Source organism: Caloenas nicobarica, chromosome 29 (genome assembly GCF_036013445.1).
Source record: "Caloenas nicobarica isolate bCalNic1 chromosome 29, bCalNic1.hap1, whole genome shotgun sequence".
In the NCBI taxonomy this organism is placed as follows: domain Eukaryota; kingdom Metazoa; phylum Chordata; class Aves; order Columbiformes; family Columbidae; genus Caloenas; species Caloenas nicobarica.
Genome location: NC_088273.1, coordinates 3,517,019 through 3,543,067, shown reverse-complemented (window position 1 = coordinate 3,543,067; position 26,049 = coordinate 3,517,019). Strand labels below are relative to the sequence as shown.

The following is a 26,049-nucleotide window of genomic DNA, read 5'->3' as shown; positions in this document are numbered from 1 at the left end:
ATCCTACACGCTGTTAGAGCTGCCAGGAGCACGGAGTTCCAACCCTGCCCAGCCCTGGAATGCCAGTGCCGAGGGGAGGGCAGAATAACAAGTGGAGAAACACTTCAAAATTCCACGTCGACACTAATCAATCTGACACAAACGAACCTCTGACACGGATTAGCCAGATCAAGAACAGGAACGTTCATGGGGTGAGGAATCGGATTTGCAAATCCTCTACACCGATCTGAACTGACACATCGTTTTTTATTTTTTTGCCTTTGTTTCTTCTCTGGTTTCAACCGAGGCTTTCTGGTTTTGCCATCTTCCCGTGAACCTGCACTCGATAAATGCAGGTGTACATCGGGTTTCCCCAGTTGCTCTTCACAAAAAATTTGACATAGGAAAAGGCTCTGCGAAGTGGCGCGTTCTGTGAAGAGGGAAAAGGAAACAGAGGCGTTAAGAGCAACAGTGCAGTCAATGGATCTGCCCCCGCCAGCCCCGCTTCTGCACAGGAACAAGCTCCCAAAAGCGCTGTGGGCCCCTGTGCCCAGCGAGAAAACGTTCACGCTCTTCCTGCTGCGGACTTGCAGGCAAACCTGCTTTGCTCCCTGGCATCTTTCCCCCGCATGTGGACCGTACCTTCAGAGGGAAGGTCTGGATGGGATCTTTCGCCACGTCATACATGAACGTCCCAAGCAGAGTTTCCTCTTCTCCATCCGCATCCACTCCCTCGGGGGCAAAGCACAAGGAGAGCAGCTCAGACTCATCCCAGCACTGAGGAGACGTACGTGCTGGATCAGCCCCGTCCCATTCCCAGCCTCTGCTGGGACTCCAGCACTCGTCTGGCACTGGTTGGGCTGGAGCTCAGTCTCCGCCTGAAGTTTTGGTGAAGAACCCTGAGGTGCTTTGGCCAGAATAAGTCTTGAGAGAGGAAATCTCTAGAGCCCTTGAAGTGTTGTGCCATGGCACGGCCGGGCTCAGGAGAGAGTGGGGAACAAACCTCAGAGGACGCACAAAGTCGCTGTCACGGCTTTGCCACAGGGCCAAATCCCAGGCAGAAGCGCCCAGCAGAGACTTACAAAGACGGCGACGTCTCTGGGGGCGCTGGTGACGAACCCAGAGGGAGAGGCTTCCTTGGAGATGTGCTGCACAGTGACGGTGCTCAGATGGACTCGTGCTGGCAACCTGATGACCACCTGGCCCTGATGCCCTTGGAAAGGCCAGCAGTTCCCTGGGGAAACATCCGGCTGCAATGGGAACAGCAGAGAAATTAAGCGTGAGAGACCGCTGAGGCCAACACAAGTGCTCCTGGAGTTTGAAGCGCAGGCACCGGGGTGTCTGTGGGGTCTGCTGCAGCTCGGAAGTGCCCTGAGCTCAGTCGCGAACTTCCCAGGAAGGCAAGACGCCAGCACTGAGGATTTCTGATGCCATACCTGCAGAACAGCCTCAGGAGGGTTGGCAGGGTGAAACAGCCGTAAAACCATGCAGCTCCACTTCCCTTGGCAGCTGTAGGTCTGGGAAGTTCTCTGCATGTCAATGGTGGCACCTGGAAGGAAGGGAGGGCAGATGACTGCAAGAGGCCACAGACCAGGAGGACGCGGTGCTCAGACGCAACTCGTGAGGCCGCTGCCAGCTCCTCATTTTTCAGTCCTGTCCTCATTGCCGCTTTGGAGAGCAGCGCCGGGAGCACGGCTGGGCTGCTTGTGTCCATACCAGTGCTCTGCAGCGCCCAGTCAGACATCTCCACGGAGACTTCCGAAGCCACGTTGGATGCTGCCTGGGTTGAGAAACAGCACGGTCAGCCATCCGAGCCCACCAACAAGCCCAAGGAGGCTTTCTCGGCGGTTCCGCCCAGCCAAACCTCCTTCCCCAAGTGCACCCTCACCTTCCTCGCGCTGCGGAGCTCCACCCTCAGCCGAGCCACCTCCTGCAGCAGGAGCCGCATCTTTTGGGTTTGTGCCGCCAACAAAGCCCGATAATTGCTGAAGGACCAGGAAAGCAGATCTCGTCAGAGAGTGGTCCATCCCCTCTGGAGAGCGCTGGAGCTCAGCAAGGAGCACAGACACGTGTGCTCGCCCGGCTTTGCGAGCGCTCCCCTCTTCACCAGGCTGAGCAAAGCGAAGGCCGGAGGGAAGGACAGGAGCCCCAGCTTTAGGAAAATGGGTGCAGGTAGCAGGAGTTGTTGGCTGAGGCTTCTGCACAGACCCAGTTCCAGCTCAGGAAACATCTCTTACCTCCGAGTCTGCCGTTCTGCCGCAGACCCACATGTCTGCTCCTGAAAGGGAAAAATTCCCCGTTAGAGTCTCCACTACCAGAGCTGCCAGGGCTCCCCAGGGGAGGCTTCCCCAGGAGACACGGCACAAGCTGCTCCTTCTTTGGATCACCCTGCACGGAGGCAGGAGAGCCCATGATTTCTCCAGCCACTGTCAGCAGCGCTCCCTTGCAGGAGTCACCCACCTCCATCCATCCCTTTGTCCGTGTTGACCACCCTGGCATCGAGGTCACGCAGTAAATGCCAAGAGCCACCAGGAGCAACAAGAGGATGACTCGGAAGAACCTCATGTCCCTCAAGAAGCGCATCCTCCGCATGTCCATCGCAAACCGCTTCTTTGTTGGGGCCATCTTGTGCCTGAAAAAGAGGGAGTCCAGGGGCTGCCAAGGAGCCAAGTCTCGAGCAAACCCCTTCACAGCTGGATTTGCGTTTTTAGGCTGAAAAGCTGCCGTTTGGGAAGCTTGCTGCTGACTGTGCCCAGGAGGAGCATGATTTCTGTCCACACTGCTCAACACTACTGGCAGCTCCTGCCCAGAGGAAGAGCTGCAGGAGCACCTTCTGAAAGAGAAGGAAAATAATCCATAAAGAGCAAATGAAGACAACACTTGTCAGCAGCCTTGTGGTGTGGACCTCGCTCTCTCTCTTTGGCTGGGAAAGCAGGTGTGTTCTCACATAGAATCACAAAATAGTTTGGCTTGGGAGGGATCTTCAAAGCTCATTGAGTCCAACGTCCATGAGCATGAGCCATGAGCAGGGACATTTTCACCCTGATCAGGTTGCTCAGAGCCCTGTCCAGCCTGGCCTGGGATGTCTCCAGGGATGAGACATCTACCACCTCTCTGGGCAACCTGGGCCAGGCTCTCACCACTCTCGGGGGCAACAATGTCTGGGCTGGGGAACACGCCCTGCTCTGCCCTTTGCTTGCACCGGCCCTGGACATCCCCTTCCCCCTGTCCACAGCAAAACCTGTACTACGTACACGGTGAAGACACACACGCTCAGCAGACGTGTCCACAGGGTGACCAGGGCACCTGCCCCATGGCCAGTGAGGCTGAACACCATCCCTGGGGAAAAAAAAAACACCAGAGAAAAATCAGGCCTGTCTCTTGAGGTCTCCTCTCCAGGAGCTCACGCCCAAGCACTTCACAGCGAGCAGCAGTGGCTGAACTTACATGCAATTTTTGTGGCCTTATTGCACCACTTTGCAGACCCCTGAGTGGCTGAGCCGGGACTTGACTTCCACAACCGTGTCACCAGCTCCAACCTCGTGCCGGGGCTCCTGCGGGAGGACAAAAGGAGATGCCGCTTGCCCACCAGCCCCACGCTGTGTGAGCCGAGGCCCTGGCCAGAGCTCGGCCTCGGGAAGCCTCGCAGGGGATGTCTCAGCTGCGGGGACAGAGGCAGCACAGCTGGGCTGCTGCCAGGGGTCCCCCCTCTCCTCTCCCCATCTCCTCAAGCTGGTCCATCCCACACTTGGCAGGATCTGGCAGGATCTCTCACAGGGTCTCTGGTGCAGAAGAGAAGAACGTGCTCCATCCTGGCCTCCCCACAAGCCCCTGCTGCACCCTGGCTTTTGGCTGGCACAGCGAGCTGGCCGTCCAGCCCAGAGCCCTCCCCACAGACCGGGGGATTCGCAAGCCACGGGGTCTTCTTCATAGAATCACAGAACCATTTTGCTTGGAAGAGACCCTCAAGATCATCGAGTCCAACTGCTACCCCAAACCCGTCACTACCTCATGTCCCTGAGAACCTCATCTCCATCTGTCCAACCCCTCCAGGGATGGTGACTCCAGCACTGCCCTGGGCAGCCGGTTCCAATGCCCGACAGCCCTTTGGGGAAGGAATTGTTCCCCAGATCCAACCTCAACCTCCCCTGGCGCAACTTGAGGCCGTTTTCTCTCGTCCTGGCACTTGTTCCATGGGAGCAGAGCCAAAACCCCCCTGGCTCCAAGCTCCTTTCAGGCAGTTCAGAGATCAGGTCTCCCCTCAGCTCCTGTTCTCCAGGCTGAACCCCCCAGGTCCCTCAGCCGCTCCCATCCCACTTGTACTCCGGCCCCTTCCCCAGCTCCATTTCTCTCTCCAGAAGCCTCTGCCATCTTCCCACGTTGCTCCCCGCCCCACGGGCCGTGTCCGGCCACGTCCCAGCTCCCACCCCAACCCGCTGCCCCGGGCAGGAGCAGCCAACTTCCTACCCGCTCGTCTGGCAGCAGCTCGGTCCTGCTGCCTCCTCTGCCGGCTCTTGGTCGGCCTTGATCCCCGAGGAGCCTCTGGAGGCCCCTTGGCGTCTTTTCTGGGATGCCTTTCTCCTCGCCATGGCTGGCAAAGGTGGGCTCCCCAGTCGGCGCAGCCCTTGGCCCGTCCAGGCACCAACCGCTCCAGCAGCCCCAGAGCACCCACAGCACAAGCTGCCTGCCCAGGGCAACAGCCACACGGCAGCTGGGGGCTCCTTCCCCAGGCGGGAAGGCCACGCTGGCCAACTCTGACCTCACAGCGGCGGCTCTGACGTCACACTGGGGCTCCCCAGGGCTGAGCAGGGTGGGGACTCGCTGGGGCGACACGGCTGCCGCCTGCCCGGGCACAAACGCACCCTCGGCAGAGGAGCCAGATGGAAAACGGGGACGTTCACGGGGGGAGGAACGCGGTTTCCAACAGCCCGCAGGGAAGGAGACGGGACGAGCGCAGGTTCTGAGCTGCAGACGGGCAAACTTGGGCCTCGTCCTGTGGCTTCGAGTGGGGGAGCTGGCGGAGGCATCGACCCCCCAGCCAAACCAGCAGCAGTTTGGTGCAGGCTCCAGAAGAGGGAAAGGCCGGAGCTGCAGCCGGGCCCAGAACTCCCGTTGGGAAACCCCTGAGGATGCAGAACAACACACTGAACCGTGACAAGAAGTGGGTGCACGGAGCCTCCTGCGGACCTTTCCCACCGTCTGCCACTGGGCTACAAAACAGCCACTTGATTCCATCACTATGACAGCCTGGGGAGCTGCTGGGAGCTCTCTGCTGAGCAAGCTGCCCGTGCAGCGATGGTTTTACTGCTCACGGGTCAGTGGATGAGCCCAATTTAAGTTTTACATCAATCACTTAGCTTAATTAAATGCATCCTAGATAGAACGAATCACCCAGTATGATAAGGCTGTGTGATTTTTAATATCCTCTTTGCTTCGTGGTACTTAGTGAGCTGAATATGCCGAAATCTGAAGCTGTAAAATTTGTATTTACCTAAATGGCTCCAGACTGCACTGACCATCTGTGAGATCAGGTCTGGTTCGCACTTTGCTGGGAAGAACGGAATCGACTGGGGAGAAAATAACGACTTCAAGGCTAAAAGGAAGACATGACAGGGCCTGTTCTGCACTTCTCTGGGAAGAAAAGGATTTATTCAGACTAAACCCCTTCAAGGTGATGGACTAGAAACAATATCGGCAGTTTAACAAAACAAAGGCTCATCGGAGATCAGTGAAAAAAGATCCAGCGAGAAGCAAGAAGAGCCCAGACTCAAATATTGGACTGAATCATAGTGATAGGACAGGAAGGGATGGAGATGAGACTCAGGGATGAATCCATAGACAAGCGCATGGGGAATTAATTAACTAAAGATGAGACAGTAGTTACCAGATGCTCCAGTGAGGAAGGGTTTGAACACTAACGTTTCACAGTCACGCAGATCCAGTGGCTTCTCTCTGAGAGAACGGGATGTGCAGATTTATACAAAAAATAGGCACAACTGTAAGAGCCCGTGAGCTCCTCTCCCGTCAGCCGGAGATCGTAGTTGTAGTTTTTCACGTTCGACACTGGGATGGAGACTGCAAGGCCGAAGTCAGTGTAGTTCTGCACTTCTCTGCCATAATCTGGAGACGAGGGGATGGAGCAGAGGAGCTTGACATAGTTCCCGGTTCTATAAACCTGCTGCTGAAGATCCAGGGAAAAAGTTGGGGCCACGGGAGCAGCTGGAAAACAAACGAAAAAAAACCAAAACGAACACAACAAACCAACATAATGCAACATAGAACCCAAACAATTGGCTGTGCATTGACAGTGCACAAATCCAGTGTCATGACTCAGCCTAGAAAATCAGTTTACTCTTTTTCTGATTATTATTGAGGCAAATATGGAGCCTTGAACAACAAAACAGGGGCTGGGGGTCATTTGCGTCTCTCTTTTCTCTGCCCAAGGGCAGAGGAAAAAAGGCCCCTGGATCTCAGAGCTCAGCGCAGCTTCCACTGTTTCTTTCCATTCACTGAAGTGCAGAAAATAACTATTTTCAGATTCCCAAAGTAAGAAGGCAAGTCATACACCCCAAACTCTGCTGGAAGCTTTCCTGGAGCTGACACAGCTGCCAGGCCAACAACTTCCTGCTTTCTGAGAGAAATCCAGGAGCATAAAAGCTTGTGAGAATTCAAAGCAGCTTCATCTGTACACTGGCGACCCAAGGACAAGAACAAGGCCAAGATGACGCTCTCAGGGAGGCTCGTGGCGCCAGCTCTGATGGCAGCCGAGCCGTAAGACAAGACCAACGTACCCTGAACCTGAACAGCGAGAGGAAAGCTCCGCTTGGAAGGGATTTCTTGTCTAGAGTCCTCCATGAAGTACATGTATGAGTACTCACCAGTGGACGCTTTTGTAGCTGTGAGCTGCAGCCAGGCAGTCGGTCGGGGGTATGGTGCTCGCAGGTCGATTTGCTCTCCAGTTTGATTGAAGAACCAAAATCTGCCAATTTTCCACATCATCCTGGTCATGCACAGAAAAGTGAGATGTTCCCCTTCGTAACAGAAATGGTAACTGGGGTCTGTGGAGAGTGTATGGGATAAAAGGGGGTCTGGTGAAGAAAAAAAAGGATTTGGAGGTTGGGAGGGAACTTTGTGTGAGGAAAAGCGAGACATCCCTTTTCCCTCCATTTTAGAAACCCCAACTCAACTAGAGAGCATCTTGGGAGGGGTCGAGCTGCACTTACCCACAGAGGACATGGCCAACGGCAGCAGCTGGAGGAAAGCTGGGAGAGATCAGCGTTGAGACGACGAGAGCAAGGAGGCTGCAAAAGGGAGAGAAAAGAAATCACCGACGCAGCCACTACACAATGGAGTCCTGTCCCTTGTGGCCGCCGTTCCAGGGGGCAGCCCCTCCACAACATCACAGATTCACACAGGTCATGGTTCCTTTTTGTGCCACCGTGGCGTGGAAAGCCAAGATGGATTATGAAGAAAAATTAAAAACAATTTCACAAGCCAGTGAGGCCACACAGGGGAAAAAAAAAATAAATCTACCAACCTGAACTTATCTTTCAGTTACACGTGACACGTGTTGCATGAGATTATTTCTTCTGTCAGAAGTGATTTGCTGATCGCCAAGCCATTGATTGATATCGACAGTGGGAAATGGTATCTTGAAACTTAAAGAAATGGGCCTGCGGGAGAAAGGAAACTTTGGGGTTTCTGGCCAGCTTGAGGTGGGCTGTTGCTGGGACTCGAGATGTGAGGGCCTGGGGAGCTGTGGTGGGGCAGCCTTGGCTGGCAGACCAGCCCCACACACCCCTCAGTAGGACGGGAATAAAGAATATGACAAGCAAAAGTAAGAAAACTCATGGGTTAAGATAAAAAAAAAGTGAGATAAGTAACTGAAAGAGGAAGAGAGAAAAAACCGGAACACGCGATGCAAAGACTCACGGGCTCCCACAAGCACAGGGAGATCCAGCAGACCCCAGGCGATGGCTGTCCCCCCACCCCACTTCCCTCCCTTTTTGCTGATGAGCACGATGTTACGGGGCATGGAATATCTCCTGGGACAGAAGGGGTCCAGTACCAGTACACGTTGGGGTGGACCTGCTGGAAAGCAGCTCTGCGGAGAAGGACTTGGGAGCTCTGGTTGACATGAGGTTGGCCACAAGTCACCCATGTGTCCTTGTGGCCAAGAGGCCAATGGTACCTGGCGGGTATTAAGAAGAGTGTGAGCAGCACGTCGAGGGAGGTGAATCCTCCCCCTCTGCTCTGCCCGGGTGAGGCCGCATCTGGAGTTACTGGTTCCCCAGTTCTGGGCTCCCCAGTTTAAGAAGGACAAGGAATTACTGGAGAGAGTCCAGTGGAAGAACACAAAGATGCATAGGGGTCTGGAGCATCTTTCTGATGAGGAGAGACTGAGAGAGCTGGCGCTGTTTAGCTGGAGAAGCTGAGAGAGATCTGATCAATGGGACCGATATCTCAGGGTGGGTGTCAGAGGATGGACCAGACTCTGTTCAGTGGTGCCCAACACCAGGGTGAGGGACAATGGGTACAGACTGACACAGGAGGGTCCATCTGAACATGAGGAGAAACTTCTTTGCTGTGAGGTGCCAAAGCCTGGACCAGGCTGCCCAGAGCGGGTGTGGAGTCTCCTTCTCTGGAGACATTCAAACCCCCTGGACCGACTCTGTGCGATCTGCTCTGGTGACCCTGCGTTAGCAAGGGGGTTGGACCGGATGATCTCCAGAGGTCCCTTCAACCACAACCAAGCTGGAGTTCTGTGAGAAGAGAAGCCTCTGGGGAGACCTTATTGTGGCCTAAAAGGAACCTGTAAACAAGATGGGGACAGACTTTAGAGCAGGGCCTCTTGCGATAGGACAAGCGTGATGGTTAGAAGTAAAAGAGAGGAGATTAACACGAGATATAAAGAAGAAATTGTTGCCCCTGAGGATGGTGAGAGCCTGGCCCAGGTTGGCCAGAGAGGTGGTGGATGAACCATCCCTGGAGACATCCCAGGCCAGGCTGGACGGGGCTTTGAGCAACCTGAGCTGGTGCAGATGTCCCTGGTCATGGCAGGGGGGGCACTGGGGGAGCTGGGAAGGGCCCTTCAACCCAAACTGTGACTCTATGTGGAAACCCAGGATAAGGTCTCAGCTGGACCCGAGAGGTGACAGATGCCGTTGGGTGATGTGGGTCTTGCTGTTCCACGTGCAAGGCAGCAGATCATATCAGCAGTTTTCTGCTGACAAGTGGCTCCCTCATGTCGAGCATTTGAATGTCGGGTCCTTGGGAACGGGGTGGGATGAACACAGGACAACAACACATGCAGGTGCACGTCCCTTCTTTGCAACCCCCACTGATGATGCTGAAAAGTCAAGAGGCAGGCAGGAGGCGGACCCAAGCGTTTAAAGTCCTGGAGCGCAGTTTTGACCTGAGATGGATCTTCCTTAGATCATCAACTTGTTTCATCCCCTTGTTTGGGATGAACCAGCCCTAGCCTGACTCTCAAGGCAGGAACCAGCGCAAAAAAGAAAGCAGAACAACCAACCAGAGCTGATTTCATAAGAATCTACACTGGAAAGAAAACGGTGGCAGTGATATTTAACAGCCAGAGACATTTGCCATAAGCAAGATCACATGTTGGGCACGTCTCTAGGATCGCTACGGCAACGAGTTTTCAGACCAATTGTTCTTCATGTCCTGAGAATATTGATTTGCAGTTGACAGGAGAGGAGAGGAGAGGAGAGGAGAGGAGAGGAGAGGGGAGGGGAGGGCAGGGCAGGGCAGGGCAGGGCAGGGCAGGGCAGGGCAGAGAAGGGTGATGTGCAGGGAAGGGAAGGGTGATGTGCAGGGGCTGGGGCCAAGACAAGGAAGGTCGTGCCCGGACAGGCCCCCCATACAAGGGGAGAAGCCCAGCTGCCCATCACCAGAGCTCTCGGGGCATGAGAAAAACCACTTTCCTCTGTGAAGGCCAGCTCTAACAAACCCCAGAAATCTAGAGCAAAGGCAAAGAACAGACTCAGCAGCCAGGGCTTATGCAGATGGGTGCTTCCCTTCAGGCCAGCTCTCCTCTTTAGCTGACAAGTTCTCACCCTTCTTCTGCAGGTCAAAGCTCTGGAAAGGGGCAGGACAAGGAAATGCTGAGAAGCATGAGAGCAACAGCAACAGCTACACTCTGCTGTGGTTCTTTCAAATTCGGTTGAGGGCAACGTGGGCTCTTCAGAGAGTCACCAGCTCACCCCTTCCAATGTCGCACACATGTCACCAGCATCAGGCAAATCTTTCCATGCCTGCAAAGTTTCACCCTTTGCCACAGGCTCTGCTTTCCCTGAGGGGAAAAAAAGAGCAGAGCTGCTCGTCACTTAGGAGGAGCACAGGAAGTAGCGCCCTTCTTACCTCCAGTTCTCGCATGACCTTGTCCATGAAATCTCCTGAATTCTGTTTGTAAGCAACTGCCACTTTGACAGCATCACTGAAGAGCTGATGAGAAGGAGAACACTTGTCAAAATAAGGGGTACTGGCTTTCTGTAACATATGGAAACTGTTCCCATGCCCCAAGGAAATAAAAACAAAAAAACCACAAAAAACCCTCACAAACCACAACAGCCTCTGCAACTGCCTGTAGCTCCCAGGACCTCACAAGTAGCCAAACAAATGTCCTTGCCCATTTTCTGCTCTCTGTGCCTACAGTAGTCTCTATGTCCTTAGACTGAGTCAAAGTCGCATGGATGCTGAGCCACATAGCTGTGTTTTTCCTTCACTACATTGGTGCCACCTGCATCAGACAGAAAGTAAAAGGGCAAGCAGAAAGTAAAAGGGCAAACAGAATCTCTGGGCAAAGCAGAAGCTTCTCTGGGTCACCGTCATACTGGCTGGGGGCTAAAAAAGGCAAAGTGGTCAGTAAGACATCACTGTAGGCAGAATGCCAATGTGTGCAGGAGTGATGGAACAGATGGAGACCAGAGACCGGTTTAGCTGTCAAGGCCTCCTCACTGTAGTACAAGGCGAGGAGAGTCCTCCTCCAAAACTGTAGGGGTTTAAAAGCAACAGCATGAGCAAACAATTGACAAGAAGATGCAAAAAGCAAAGAGTTCTTGTTGATTTATCCATGGTGCTTGCCTACATTGTAGATGGATTCTGATAAGCTGTCAATTAGAACACATCAGTTCGCTTGCTGTGCAGCAACTCTGAGTGTTTTCCAGACACATCCCAATGATTTTTGCAGCGAGTCCACATACCCTGGACACCAATGCCAGTACTAGTCACGCCGCTCCCTTCAGTTTGGCCTGTTTAACCAGAACTCCCTTTTGCCATGTTACCTCTATTCCTGTGAGTCAAGGGCACACTCACAGTGTACAAAGGACTCAACTGTTACATATTTTTACTTAACAGGTAGTTAGGCCCAGTTGCCCAAACATCAGAAGGCCAGAGGCTTTATTTCAGTTTTGGAAGAAACGCACCGCATATTTAAAGGACGCGCTGACACAGCAGTATCAGCACAAAGGTTTGACAGGTCAGCAGCCTGTGTGCCAGCACAGGAGGATGACTCTGGATGATCCGCCTTTTCTCCTGGAAGCAACAGCTGTAGCAGTTCATACTCCTGCCGTGTTGTGGTTTGACCCGAGCTGGCAATACAACCACACAGCCACTCACTCACCCCTTCCCCACCCCGAACAGGGGAGAGAATCCAAAGGGAAGGGAGAAACTTGGACTGAGATAAACACAGTTCAATAAAATAACAAAATACGAACACACTACTAGTAAATACATATATAAAATAGAAATAAAAGATACTCAAGGCAATTCCTCACCAACTCCATCCACAACTGAGCAGCCAGTCCCAGCGAGCTACACCTGGTCCCGCAGCCAATCCCAGAGACAGAAAAGAGAGGAAAAAGGCAGAAAAGCCCAGAGGCCTCTACAAAATGGCAAAAGGCCGAGGTAAACGTCCTGACTGAAACTTCCCCAGCTGCACCCAGAGACAGAGAGAGAGAGATAGCAGAAGAGGAGAGCGAGAAACCACAAGGCCCCACTCTTAAATCTGGAGCATGACGCTAATGGGACGGAATATTCTCATTGATCATTCTGGATGTCAGTCAAGCTCTGCCCCATCTCTGCCCCCACTTCCTCGACACCTGTGGGCAGAGCTCAGAGTGTCCTTGGCTCTCAGATCAGAGCAATTAAAAATATTAACACTGTGCTGAGCTGTTATCTGCTTGTTCTCAAACTAAGTCCAAATAACGAGTGTGTGAGCCATGGAAAAGAAAGGTTTCTAACTGCCCCAAGAAAATTGACCCCTTTTCAGTCAAACCAGCACAACCTCTTTGCAGGAAGCTGGATCAACTCCTCTGCAGACTGAGTATGTGTTAAACGCTGTGGGCTGAACATCTCTTAGCGTGGGTGGAACACAGCAAACGAAGGCAAGGCCGAGGGCTCTCTTGGGGCAGTGTCCACTCACACATAGAACGCTAAGAGCAGAACTCTCATTCTGTCTACACTGTGACTGTCAACATCCAGTCCGTTTGCCTTGCAGTTTCTGTACCATCCGTGCAATCAGTGGATTCCAGGCTGGCTTGACACATCCTGCAGGAAATGCTTTTATTAAGTATGATCGATCATGCCCTAAACCCCTCCGCTGAACCAATGAACTTCCATAGCCCACAGTGGGAGCCCAGACGCCTTATTCAGGTGTGTGAAACTATTTGTAGCTGCGATGATTTCTACCACGAATGTCAGCAAGGAAGCCCATGTCTGACACTGTACTTGGCAGAGAATAGCAGGAGACTGTCATCCTAAGGGTATGTGTTCTCTCGTTAGAGTGATACCATAAATCGGCTAATTGAAGAAACTTCTAAAACCAAATCAATTTACGATTTTAGAAGCAAGCACCCTTTATTGACACATCGGCTCCATGTTTTTGCCCAGTGGGGGCCCCCAACAATTCCCAGACACAGGTTATATCCACACAGATCATCCATATTCATTAGACTTCTTGGAAATTCTTTGCATATGCATTCCATTTCTTGGAAATCCTTAGCAAATGTAAATGTGCTTTGCACATGTGCAGTTCAATGTATTGGTCTTTCAAGGGTCCTGGGATGAAGTAAGAAGTCTTTCTCAAACTGTCCACTGCTTGAGCCCGGGTTCTGGGCAGGCACAGTCCCTTTGTTATTTGGCTCAAAACCGCAGAGGTTGTAGTAACCGGTCTCAAGCTGGTCTCAAGCTGGTCTCACCACCTTGTCTTCTAGGAGCAAGCGCATTGTCTCCTAACCTTCGCCTGCTTATCTTAACAAATATCATTCTTGTTACTTAATGCTTAACAAGTGCCTAAACACTTAACATCTGTGAACCATATTCTTATTAACTTAGTAAACACCTAAAATCTATGACCCTTATTTGTATAGACTTATTTTATTAGTAATTGCTGATATTTTAGGCATCAGGGTTAGGATTAGAGTTAGAGCTAGGGGCACGTTGGATTAGGGTTAGAATTAGGGTTAGAGACACTAGCGTTAGGGTTATGGGTAAGGGCTGATAGGGTCAGGATTAGGTGTAGGGCTGGATTTGACTTAGTCACTTAGGGTTTGGGGATGAGGTTTTGTATTAGGGGTAGGGTTAGGTTTGGGGATTAGGGGTTTGAATTAGGGTATAGGTTTAGGAATTAGGGTTAAGGTTTAGGCATTAGGAGTTAGTGTTAGGGATAGGGTTGGGGTTAGGGTTGAGGCTGGAGTTTGGGTTGGGGTTGGGCTTAGGTTTAAGGTTAGGTTTAGGGGTTGGGGTTATGATTAGGATTAGGATTAGGGTTAGTGTTGGGGTTAGGGTTGATGTTAGGGTTAGGGTTAGCGTTAGGATTAGGTGAAGGGATCAGGAGCACAAGTAGTGGTCTCCTCTGTACCCCATTTTCAGGGTATGACGAGGAAAGATGCAGGAAAACCCACCAACACCTGGCTGAGGGACTGGTGTCACTGGCAGAACTTTGGGTTTTTACATCGTGGGTCGGCTTACATGACACCCGGCCTGCTAGCGACAACTATGACGCTCCTGTCTCAAAACGGGAAAAGGATCCTGGGGCAGGAGTTAGCAGGACTCGTTGAGAGGGCTTTAAAACAGATTTGAAGGGGGACGGGGAGGAAACCAGGTATGGTAGAGGCAAACCCAAGGGTGGCGTGGCAGCATTTGAGGGAAGTGCTGGTGAGGCCCCTGGTTCTGCTGTCCCAGTGGAGGTAGGGGATGGAGAGACATGTGGTAGGAGAAACACAAGGGTTATCGATGTGTTAGAAACCATGGAAGTAGTTAAGGAAGGCCACAAAGGAACTAGGGCTTCTCACCACAGAATCGTAGAACCATAGAATGTCCTAAGCTGGAAGGGACCCACAGGATCGAGTCCAACTCCTGTCCCTGCACAGACAACTCCACAGGTCACACCATGTGTCTGAGGACGTTCTCCAGTCTCTTCTTGAACACTGTCAGGCTTGGGGCCGTGACACCTCCCTGGGGAGCCTGTTCCAGTGTCCAGCACCCTCTGGGTGAAGAACCTTTTCCTCATGTCCAACCTACACCCCCCCTGAAGCTGTTATTGTGTGACCAACAAAGCCCTTCCCTGGAGAGGCCCGATCCCTCCTCTGGCCTCTCTGGGTACAGTTTGTCACTTGGTTACATGGTCAGTTTATCCTCAAGCCACTGAAAGCATCTGGAAGCAGTGAGACAGCAGACACCTTACACAAAGTCCATCCTCTCTGCTGCCCGCCCTGGAAATCCCTAGAAATCTCTACAGACCCACAAAAGGAGCAGCTTTGCTGCTGCTCAGATCAGCCAGCCAGGTGAACACGGGGCTCGGGGACACACCACAGGGCAACAGGGAGGTCCCGAGGGGACATGAGGGCAAAGGGGGGCCTGGGGGCACCCCGAGAGCACCCAGGTGCCCAGAGCTGAGCTGGCCTGTGCCTCCCCAGGCGCAGGGTCACAGCGGGGCCCTTTGTGACCTCACGTGGTGACACCCACCACCCTGCATGTGCTCAGCGCAGCCGTGGGCCCCAGCCCGCACTGTCCGGCAGGACGGCGACTGGACAGGGCGCGAGCACGGAGCTGGCGAGAGCCCCCGAGCACAGCCCACGTCTGTCAGAGAATCCGAGGATCACTGTGTCTGGAAGAGACGCCTAATTCATCGAGTCCAACCATACACGAACTCTAGCTGCCCTCAGCAGACTCCCTTCTGCCCCAGGCAGACTCTGGCTGAGGAGTCCCTGAGCGCAGCCCGCATCTTTCCCCGCTGCCCCGGGCAGACCCGCGGCACCGAGGGATTTTGCCGAAGCTTCCCCATTCCCCACACCTACCACTTCCCCTCATCCAGCAGGATGGCGGAGAGACCCCCCAGGCGCCGCAGGGTGACCTGGCAGGACAGTCCCCCCGACACCCCAGGGAGGCCTGGGAGGAGAGACCCCCCAGCCCGCCCAGGGTGGCCTTGGAGGAGAGACCCCCCAGGCGCCGCAGGGTGACCTGGCAGGACAGTCCCGCCAACCCCGCCATGGAGGCCTTGGAGGAGAGACCCCCCAGCCCCCACATGGAGGCCTGGGAAGAGACACCCCCCAGCCCCCCCAGGGTGGCCTTGGAGGAGAGACCCCCCAGCCGCCCCAGGGTGGCCTGGGCGGAGGTTGGGGCTCCCCAGGAGGTCAGCCCTCCACCAGAGCCCTCTGAGATGTCCCTGATCCGGCACCTGGAGATCGGTGAGTGAGGGGCCCTGACTGTCTGGGCAGGGTGGGGGCCAGCGAGCGCTCCCTGCTCGACACCAGGATCACGTTTCCCCGCACGCTGGCAGGGGTCCCACGGGTGGTGGGCACGATGCTGCCTGAAGTCCAGGGCTGCTCCGAGCTGGGAGCCGGCCCCAGCACAGCCTCTGCGGGCAGAGGGGACCCAGCTTCTGCTCCAGGGCACGGGCAGCGAGAGGCAGCTGGGCGGGCAGGAGGCAGCCGTGCTGTGAGACGGGGACCTTTCCTGCCCGTCTGAAGCGAGTTCCTCACCTGCTGCACCAGGGGCTTTCCCCGTCCTGCCTGGGGTCTGCCGGGCACCCTCCAGCCCTGACACGCACGGGGAGACTGTGCCAGGGCAGCGGGCACGGGGCTGGATGGGGGCAGAGCTCCTTCCTCTGCTCTGTCCTGCCTGCAAACCCTCTCTGCAGCCCTCCCTGATCTCCTCCTTTATTAGATGCCACGTGGTTACCGGTGTATGAGTTTGAAAAGGGACACGTGGACTTCATCGTGGCCTTTGTCAGAAACCCAGAAAAGGTAACCGCGGCAATTTCACAGGTGGCTGTGCCAGCGTCTGCTGACAGGGGCTGTGCTGCAGGGCTGCTGGAGGGTGCTGGCTGGGCAGAGCTGCTGCTCCCAGGTCTCCACATGGCACTGCACCCCTAGTGCTGTGGTGCCTATTGGTCCTGTGTCCCCATCTCACACTCCCGGTTTGCCTCTCTGCTCCCTGGCTCTAGGAGGAGAACAAGAAGATGCAATTTCTTCAGAGCATCTGCGACCTGTGTGCCACCAGCAGGGGCCCTGGCTTGTCCCTGGGCCTAGATCTCTTCTGCCAGATATACCAGCTGGCAGACAATATCAAGGTGAGGGGATACCTGCCGGCTCTGGGGAAGGGATCGAGGCCCCCGGCATTGGCACCCAGTGAGGACACTGTTGGGCAGGGCCGGGGGCTGGTGGCACTGGGTGCTGGCAGCTGCCAGGTCCCATCCCGGCTGTGCTCTGCAGGTGCTGCTGGAAGAGGAGCCCAGGGACCAACTGCACACGGCGCTGCGGCAGATCGGCATGCATGCCATTGCCGAATTGAGGTACCTGCCCGTCTCTCCTGGGGACCTCTGCCCCCGAGCCCCGTGTCCACCTGCACGAGGCCTCCAGGCGCCGCTCCCAGCACCAGTGTCTGACTGGCCCATCTCTCTTTGCAGCTCAGTGGAGATGGTGCTGGAGGGCAAGGAGACAAGCCTCCTCGAAGCCTGCTTCTCCAGCGTCTTCTTGCTTCCTCCAGAAGAAGAAATGCAGGGCCTGGGCTGTGACCTCTACCATGTGGTAAGTGCTGGGGGAGCTACAGGAGCCCCCAGTCCCCCTGGGCTGCTCTCCAGCCAGCCTGCTCTGTGATACGACCAGACATCCGAGGCAGGGCAGGGTCTCAGCTCTGCTGTCCCACCCGCAGCCCTTCATCCCCTGCCTGTGGGCCTGCTCATGCCCAGTGCCGCAGGTTGCTCTGCCTGCAGCAGATTATTTGCCCCTGGGTCTCTCCCAGGCATGGTGAATCAGCGCGGGATTCATCTCTCAGTGCTGGGAGTTCAGATCAGTCCCCTGGGGGCGAGAAAGATGGCAGGAAACAATGCCACATCTCCTTGTCTTCCTTGCAGACCATGCAAACCATGGACAACATGCTAAATAGGCTGGTGCTCCGGTGTTGTGTCTCCAGAGTCAGCGAGCTGCTGCACAATATCTTCCAGGTCTGGGATGTGCAAAGAGTGGGTTTCACAAGGGCTGTTCCTCACCCTGGGGGACGGGGTGTCCACTCTGGAGCGGACAGTCCCACCCGTGCCGTACAGAAAGAGCGCACTGCCGGGAGGGCGCCCACCTCCCCGGGGAACCAGGGGCTGCCCACCAGGCTCTTCCGCAGCACAGTGGCCGCAGAGGGTGGCATCTGCCTTCCTGCCTGGCCACAGGGCTGGCCCGGGACATTTGTCCCAAGCCTGCCAGGGGCCCAAGGGCAGGAACCCCACTACAGGCTTTGCTCAAGACCAGGGGAAGCCTTAATGGACTGGGCCAGTCCAGCCCAGGACCTGAGCTTCTGCTGGAGTGGTGGCTGCTCCCAGGGCTCACCAGCAGCTTCTCTCTCCCCAGATGCTCATGACCTTCACCAACTCCAGCAGAGCATGTGTGCAGGAGAGGGCTCTGGGCAGGATGGCGATGCTGGGCCATTTACTGTCCAACTTACTGAAAGTAAGGACCAGGCACACCCCTCTCTGCCAGGACCCAGCTCTGCCCCAATCCTGTGTCGGCCAGGACTGCCCAAGGAGCCCGGGGGGAGCCCAGGTCTGGCAGCTCTGCCCGCGTGGGGCTGTTCTGGGAGATGGGGCCCGCAGGGCCCTGCAGAGCTCTGACCTGCCTGCATCCAGCCCTGAGCACACTCTTGGGTTCAGGGCTTTATCCCCAGGTGCCCTCAGCCCTTCTGTTCTTCCTCCTCCCTTGCCCAGGCTGATCCCAATGAGGACAGACACGCCTCCTACGCATTGATCCAGATCCCAATCCTCGGACAGCTGCTGGGACAGCTCGTCCTGCTCGTGTCATCCAAGGAAGAAGAGATCAGATATTTGGCTTTGGATGCTCTTTGTTCCCTCTTCAAAGTCAAGTATCAGCAACACTGTAAGAGAAGCTGTGGTGGGATGGATCCCCCTGCACACCAACATCACCCAATACCTCTTCTAATCTTCCTGGGCACTGGGATGAGTGGTTCTCCTGCTTGCTGGAGACACCATCATGTCACCAGCCCTGCCCCTGCTCCTGACCCCCGCGCTCTGTCCCAGGCTGTTGATGGTCCCGTGTAGCTGAGCTGCTCCTCAGGAGCATCTTCCCATCTCTCCCGAGGGGCCCGTATCCCTGCCGCACAGCACTCCAGCAGTGCGAGCCGTCCCCCATGTCACCATTCTTCCAGCCATGGCGGACTGAACTGTGGGACTGCATGCAGAGCTCTAGGGCCTTGGAGTTTCCAGGGCCAGGAGCATTCGCACACGTACACTGGAGGAGGGTCAGCCTTTCCGTGGCACCACTCTCCACCACCTCCTCCCCTGACTGTGGGTCATAACCTCCCTCCTCAGCCATTCCAAGTTCAAAGCTCTGTCCGGTATTGGGGAAGCTGCTGTGTCTTACCCACTCTTCTGTGTTTGCCCCAATCTTTAGGTGCGACACTGCCAGAGGAGAACGCACAGCTCCATGGGGATTGGGAAGCCAAGGCCACCTCCTTGCGCTCTTCGCCCAGCACCACTCACGTTACCAAGGTAACGAGCTCCCCCCTTGCTGGCACTCTTGGCTGTGGCATCAGCAGGGGACGTGTGTGAGCAAAGGCCTCCACAATCAGCAGGGCTGGCGTGGCCTCCCTGTCCCTGCTGAGAGGGTTCCTGCTGTCCCCGAGCAGGGACGATGTGAGGGCTGCGCTCCAGTGTCCAGCAGCAGCCCCAGTCCTGCTGGCCACCAGCAAGCCCTGGCTGGCGGCAGGGCCAGCACCCTGTGCCCGTGACCCCAACCCTTCTCCCTCACCCTGGGGCCTCTCTTCCCATCCTCCCTGTGCAGTCACTGCCACCCCTGCTGCCACCTTTGCTGCGGGCACGGCCGCCAGCACTGCCGGGCGTCTCTGCAGGGCTGCTGGCACTGCCCGGCTCATCAGCAGCATCAGGACACTTGGCGTGACATGGCTTCGCTGCCTCCCTTCCTCCCTTAGCTCTTTGAAGATTACCTCCAGCCCTCTGAGAGGACAGACATGGTTCTGCTCTTCATCGAGGCAATGACCGACTCCAGCACCTTTGACAAGGACATGGCCAGAAACCCGCTGGACGTGGTCACGGGAAACCCTAAACTCTGGTTGGTGGATGTAAGTGGCCTGTGGCTGGATTCCCCTGCCCTTTGGCCCTGTCAAGCCTTGTTCCTCCCTGCATCGCTCTCTTCCTCCAACCCCTGGTGTCTCGGGCACCTGAAGCCACCTGAAGGCGGCAGAGAGGGATGCAAATGGCAGCTGAGGAAATGGCTGCACTCCAGTGGGTGCACCATCCTCACCTGTGTCCCCTCCAGGTGCCAAAGATCACCACCTGCATCCACAAAAACCTGGAGTGCATCAACACGACACCAGCCCGGCAGAAGGTGCAGTCCCTGCTTCTGCTGATGGCCAACAGGAGCCCTGGGGAGGTGGTCTCGACGCTGCTGACAATCGCACCACCAGGAGACAGGTACTGCCCCAAAAGCCATGAGGGCTTGTTCCCTGTGGGGAGAGGGGCCCGGAGACGCTCTGGCTGCCAGAGCCAAGGAATCCTGCAGGACACCCCCGAGGAGCAGGACCCTCCATCCCACCATGCTTTCCAGCCCTGGGGCTCAGCCAGGCCCGCAGCAGCCACAGCTGAGCAAGACAGCCCAGAGCCCCCCACCACGCTCCTGCCAGCCCCACGGGAGCAGCAGCTCAGCCCTCTGCTGCTGCCCAGGGCATCCCAACCGTCCTGCAGCGCTGAGCCCGGCCACGCTGCTGTGGCCGAGGCTGCCCTGCTGACAGAGCACTCTGGCTTGCAGCACTGCCCTGCCACTGTGGGAGGTGATGCTCTCCATGCCCCAGACTGTGCAGAACGTTTTGAAGGAGCTGCTCATCCAACTCCGGGACCTGAAGGGCAGGCTCTTCTGCACGCACCTGGAGGACGACTGCCTCATTCGCTTGGCTGTGAGTTACCAGAAAAAGCCCCCGGTGCCCTTGGCCTGGGCTGCCCTGGGAACCAGGAGCTGCACGGTGCCAGGAGCCCCAGCAGCTCTGCCGCTCGCTCACTGCTGCCTTGCTTTCAGATGCTGGCCAGCAGTGATCTGGCAGATGGGGAGTTCGCTCCGACCTACACAGCCTTTAGGTTCCTGAAGGAAGAAAGGCCGGCCATGCTCTCCCTGGTGCTCAGGGGCATCATGACGCTGTCGGAGAGAGACGAGATGGTGAGTACGGTGGCAGCCGGGGCCAGGGCAGTGGGTTCGGGCTTGGCCTTGGCTGGCAGTCAGGTGCTGGGGTGGCTGCTCCTAAGGCCCTCCCTGCCATGGTGGGGCCTGCTGGCTGCCTGGGGAGCTTTCCAGGCATGGACCTGGTCCCAAAAGGGCAACTCTCTTCTTCATACAGGCAAGAAAAATGAAGGTCATGCTGCCAGACCTGATGCAGGTCCTGCAGTATGGCAATAAGGCCATCAAGATGAAGGCGCTGGTGATCTTCAGAACCGTGATGCCTCGGCTGAAGAGGAAGGAGGCCAGCCCCATCGCTGTGCCGCTGGCAAAATTTCTCCTGCCCTTCTTTGATGACGTAAGGCTGATCTATAAGCCTGAGCCCCGTGCATGGGCACTGGACAATGACAGCTGCCCTTCTGCCCAGCCACTCAGAGCAGGGGCTTCTCTCCTTTCTCCCCGGGGCTCTTGTGGGATGGTTTCTGTGTTCTGCAGCCCAGCCCATGTTCTCCCTGCCAGCTGCTCCCACAGCTCTTCCCCACCGTGGCTGCTGAGGCTGGTGGGAGATGCTGGGACGGCACTTTGAGGCACAGGCACTGCCTGAGCAAGTCTCTTGAGTGGCCCTTCACGCACCCAGGGCCGCAGATCTGGCCCACAGCTCCAGTGTGCAGAATGCCGCCCTGTGTATCTCCCCTCACATCAGCCATGCAGGAGCTTCTGCTCACCGTGGGCAGAGCTGCTGGTGCTCCCGTCCTACTGTGCTTCTCCCTCCCAGGAGCTGAGCCAGCTGAGAGAGAGCTCCATCGGTCTCTTCAGAGACCTGATGAAGATGGTGGTGCGGAACAACAGGAGAGAGATGAGGAACATTGTGCAACTTGGCCTGCTCTCTCTCTTCTTCCACATGAGTGACCAAATGCAGAGCGTGGCCAAGGTACAGATTTCAAAGCTGAGCAGTGATGCAGGGAAGAGACCCCTGGACGTTTGGGCCAGGGCATGTCCCAGCTCCCTAAGGGCAGAATCACCCCAGGAACAAAGCCCAGAGGAGGGGGACGCCAGGTCTCCTGCCCCAGACCGTGGTGCCATCTCCCAGCTTCTGCTGTTCCGCAGGCTGCCGGGGAAGCCCTCTTTGGCGCAGCAGAGCTGCTCAGGTGGAAACAGCTCAAACACCTGGTGCAGACAGAGCAGACATGGCGGATTGGAGAGAGCTTGGTGAGGACAACCCCCAAGGGGCAGGGCCCAGGCTGGACGAAGGCTGCCGCACATGTCTGGGCTGTGGGCTCTGCAGATGTGCCTCGCCTGCCCTGCTGCAGCCCCGAGCTGCATCCTTGTTCCCTGTCCTCCAGAACAGAGCCCCCAAGGGCTCTTCTCTCTGCCCCACAGCCAGCGGGAGGGAGGGCTCTCAGTAGCCCTGGGACCCCTCGGCCTGTGTCTCTCTCAGCCTCAGCCCCACAGGGCTCCTGGCTGGGACACGGGAATGGCGGCGGAGGGAGGAAGGGGAAGGCGGGTTGCTTGGAGGAGGGACTGGTCCAGCCAGCTGGGGAGGGACAGCGACATGCTCATCCCCTCGTGCTCTCTCCAGCTGGAGCACGACAGGAGCAGGGCTCAAGAATACTTGTATCAGAGCCTGCCGTACCTGAGGGATGCTCAGGCCAGCTTGCGAGAGACGGCCGTGAGGTTCATCGGTGAGTCACAGCCCCCGGGGTCCCTCTTTCGGCAGCCTGGCCCCAGTCCCCGCCGCTGCCCTGGCACAAGGAGCAGCCCTGTGGCTGCCAGAGCCCCGGCTGCCCCGTGCAGGGCCTTGGCCTCCCCTCCCAGCCCTGCCCACGCAGGTGGCCTTGGTGGCCGCCTTGCTCGGTCCCACCACCTCGGCTCCTGGTCTCCCCTGGGGTCGGCTCTGATGAGGGGAGGAACAGGGGTCTGACAGAACTCTGTGCCCAGGGCTGGCTGCGCGGCCCCTGAGGGACCCAAGCAAGGAGGAGCTGGCTGAGATCTGCAGCGGTGAGCAGGGAGTGTGCTCGGGAGGGGATGCCTGGGGGTCTCTGCAGACGTGGGAGGTCATCTGGGCTCTGCTGCTTTCTGTTGCAGCCATTCAGCCCTTGGAGGAGGACAGTGAACCCTCCATCTGCTCCCTGGCAGCTCAGACCATCCTCATCCTGAGCAACGCAAGGGAGCAGCCAAGATCACGATGGACCCTGCGAGCCCTGTGCTGCTGGCCCCACTAAGCCCGGCAGAGGTGCAGCTCTTCTCGGGAGAAGGGCTGGATTTAATAAAGCTGGAGGAGAATGCCTAAGCCCTGGTGTCCTTCAGATGCGCAGCGCCCTGAGCGTGCTGAGCAGACGGTGCCGTTCCTGGCCTCTCCTGCTGCCACAGGACGTCTGTCCCTCAGCACAGCCTGGTTCCAGGCGTAGTTACGGTGCCGGCGGGCGGGCGCTCGCTGGCCCCCAGGCCCTGCCCTGTGGCGCGCAGGCAGGGGAGGCGGATGGCCGTGCGGGTACGGCAGGCACGGGGGCAGCACAGACACGCAGGTTTAGAGTGGGGCTGGTCCCAGCGCCTCAGGAGCTGTTTCCCACCGTTTTGCCCTCAGCTCCCGCCATCCCCCGAGGCTTTCCACAGCGCCGTCTCAGCGAGCGAGACCCCCTGCTCCGGGCTGCCGGGCCTCGTCTCTCACGCTGCCCTCCCCTCATCGCCAGCAGCTGTCGCCCGGCGCTTTCGCCCTTTCCTGGAGACGCTTTCCCAGCAGCACTGCCAGGCTGAGCCGGGGCAGTGGCGGGTTCATAGAATCACAGAACCGTTTGGGTTGGAGGGACCTTCCCAGCTCCCCCAGTGCCCCCCCTGCCATGAGCAGGGACATCTGCGCCAGCTCAGGTTGCTCAGAGCCCCGACCAGCCTGGCCTGGGATGTCTCCAGGGATGGGGCATTCACCACCTCTCTGGGCAACCTGGGCCAGGCTCTCACCACCCTCAGGGGCAGCAATTCCTTCCTCATGTCTGGCCTCAATCTCCTCTCTTTTAATTTAAACCATCACCCCTTGTCCTGTCTCAATGGGCCCTGCTAAAAAGTCTCTCCCCATCCTTCTTATTGGCCCCTTTTAAGTACCGAAAGGCCACAATAAGGTCTCCCCAGAGCTTCTCTTCGCCAGCTGAACACCCCAGCTCTCTCAGCCTGTTCCCCCAGCAGAGCTGTTCCAGCCTCGGGTCATTTCGGTGGCTCCTCTGGCCCCTCTCTGGCAGGTCCATGTCTGTCCTGTTCTTAGGGCTCCAGAGCTTGACATGGGACTCCAGGTGGGGTCTCACCAGAGAGGAGACCTGCTGGCCACGCTCCCTTTGATGCAGCCCAACATACAGTTGGCCTTCTGGACTGCAAGTGTGCATTGCCAGCTCATGGCCCGTCTTTCATCCCCCAGCACCCCCAAGTCCTTCTCCACGCGGCTGCTCTCAATCCCTCCATCCCCAGCCTGGACTGGTACCCGGGCTTGCCCCGACCCAGGTGCAGGACCTCGCACTTTGCCTTGTAGAACCTCATGAGGTTTGCATGGAACCACTTCTTGAGCTTGTCCAGGTCCCTCTGGATGGATCCCGGCCCTCAGACGTGTCACCTGCAGCGCTCAGCTTGGTGTCATCTGCAAACTCGCTGCGGGTGCGCTCGATCCCACCGTCTGTGTTGTTGATGAAGGTTTAACCAGTACTGGCCCCCGTACGGACCCCTGAGGGACACCACTTGTCACCGGCTGGTCAATTTGGGATGCCCTGACTCTGTGCCCCCCCAGCCCCAGGGGGTGTGGCTGAAGAACCAGTGGCCATCGGGGAGGACCCCTGGCTCCTGGCCCGGCACAGCCAGGGGGTGCTGACCCCCAGATCCGCAAACCAGGGACGGGGGCACCTGCGGCTGCTGGGCAGTCACTGAGCTGGGGGGGCGCTGACCGAGTGCTGGCTGGAGATCCGGGGTGCGGGGGGGTCCCCCATACCTGAGGGAGGTACCTGATGTCTGGGGGGCACCCTGGGCTCTGGGGGAACCCTGGGATCTGGGGGGGCAGTGGCAGTCCCCCAGCATGTGCCTCTCCCTGCACAGTGCCCCAGCAAATGTGATAGTGAAGCAGGACAGGGCAGGGGGGGTGCGATTTCTGGGGACCTCGGTGGCTTTGGGAAGGGTTAATTGGAGGGCTTAATTGGTGGGGTAGTTTGGGGTGTGTTTAATTAGGGGCTGTGCTTTTCGGGGGGTCATATGTCTAGCTTTGGGGTGTGTGTTTAATTTTGGGGGGTGGACTTAATATTGGAGGGAGTTTAATTTGGGGGTTGTTTAATACTGGGGGTGTCTAATTCTGCAGATGTGTGTTTAATTGAAGGGGCTGTGTATAATTGGGGTTGTTTAATTTGGGGGTGTAAGTTTAATTAGGGAGCTGTATTTAATTGGAGGGGCTGTGTTTTATTGGGCGGTGTTAAATAATGGGGTGGTTTATCAGGGGCATTAATGCCGGGGCTCCATTTTGGGGGTGCAGCACTCCCTGAGATGCCCTCCCCGCCCAGGGCCAGAGGTGCACGGGGTCGGGGGGTGACGGTGGCACCGGCCGCGCCAGCAGCAGGAGGTCGGGGAGCGGGAGGCCGGGGCTGGGGGCTGCGGTGGCCACTGTCACCTGGTTGGCGGCCTCCCCGCCCTGGGTCACCTGTGGGGACAGGGACGTGGTGAGGGGGGGATGGCGTGGGGGGCAGGGGGATGTGGTGAAGGGGAGACATGGAGGGGGGGCCGTGGGAGGTCGCGGTTGTGGGGACAGGCTGGGGGGGACAGGGCCAGACATGAGGGGACATGGAGGGAGGGGACAGGGGCAGCGGTGAGGGGACACAGGCAGGGGAGGCAGGGACATGGCTGAGGGGACACAGGTTGGGGGACGGGGCCAGAAATGAGGGGACACGGCCCCGTGGCTGAGGGGACACAGGTTGGGGGACAGGGCCAGAACTGAGGACACACAGTCCCGTTGCTGAGGGGACAAGTGGGGAACACAGCCCCGTGGCTGAGGGGACACAGATTGGGGAACAGGGCCAGAACTGAGGGGACACAGGTTGGGGGACACGGCCCCGTTGCTGAGGGGACAAGTGGGGGACAGGGCCCCAAGGTTGAGGGGACACAGGTTGGGGGACACAGTCCCATGGCTGACACAGGTTGAGGGACACATCCCTGTGGCTGAGGGGACACAGGTTGGGGGACAGGGCCAGAAATGAGGGTTCACGGCCCCGTTGCTGAGGGGACAAGTGGGGGACGTGGCCCTGAAGTTGAGGGGACACAGGTTGGAGGACGCGGCCCCGTGGCTGAGAGGACACACGTTGGGGGACACGGCCCCGTGACTGAGGGGACACAGGTTGGAGGACAGGGCCAGAACTGAGGGGACACA

At 57.1% G+C, this 26,049-nt stretch overlaps 1 long non-coding RNA gene across 1 annotated transcript; it reads right to left on the bottom strand.

Moving 5' to 3' along the window:
• Window positions 1-261: 261 nt before the first annotated feature.
• Window positions 262-1,178, bottom strand: LOC135999625 (uncharacterized). The gene is made up of 3 exons (XR_010607700.1): window positions 1,062-1,178; window positions 622-711; window positions 262-409 (listed from the first exon to the last, which is right to left on the bottom strand). It is a non-coding gene; the product is annotated as an uncharacterized LOC135999625 (long non-coding RNA).
• Window positions 1,179-26,049: the final 24,871 nt, after the last annotated feature.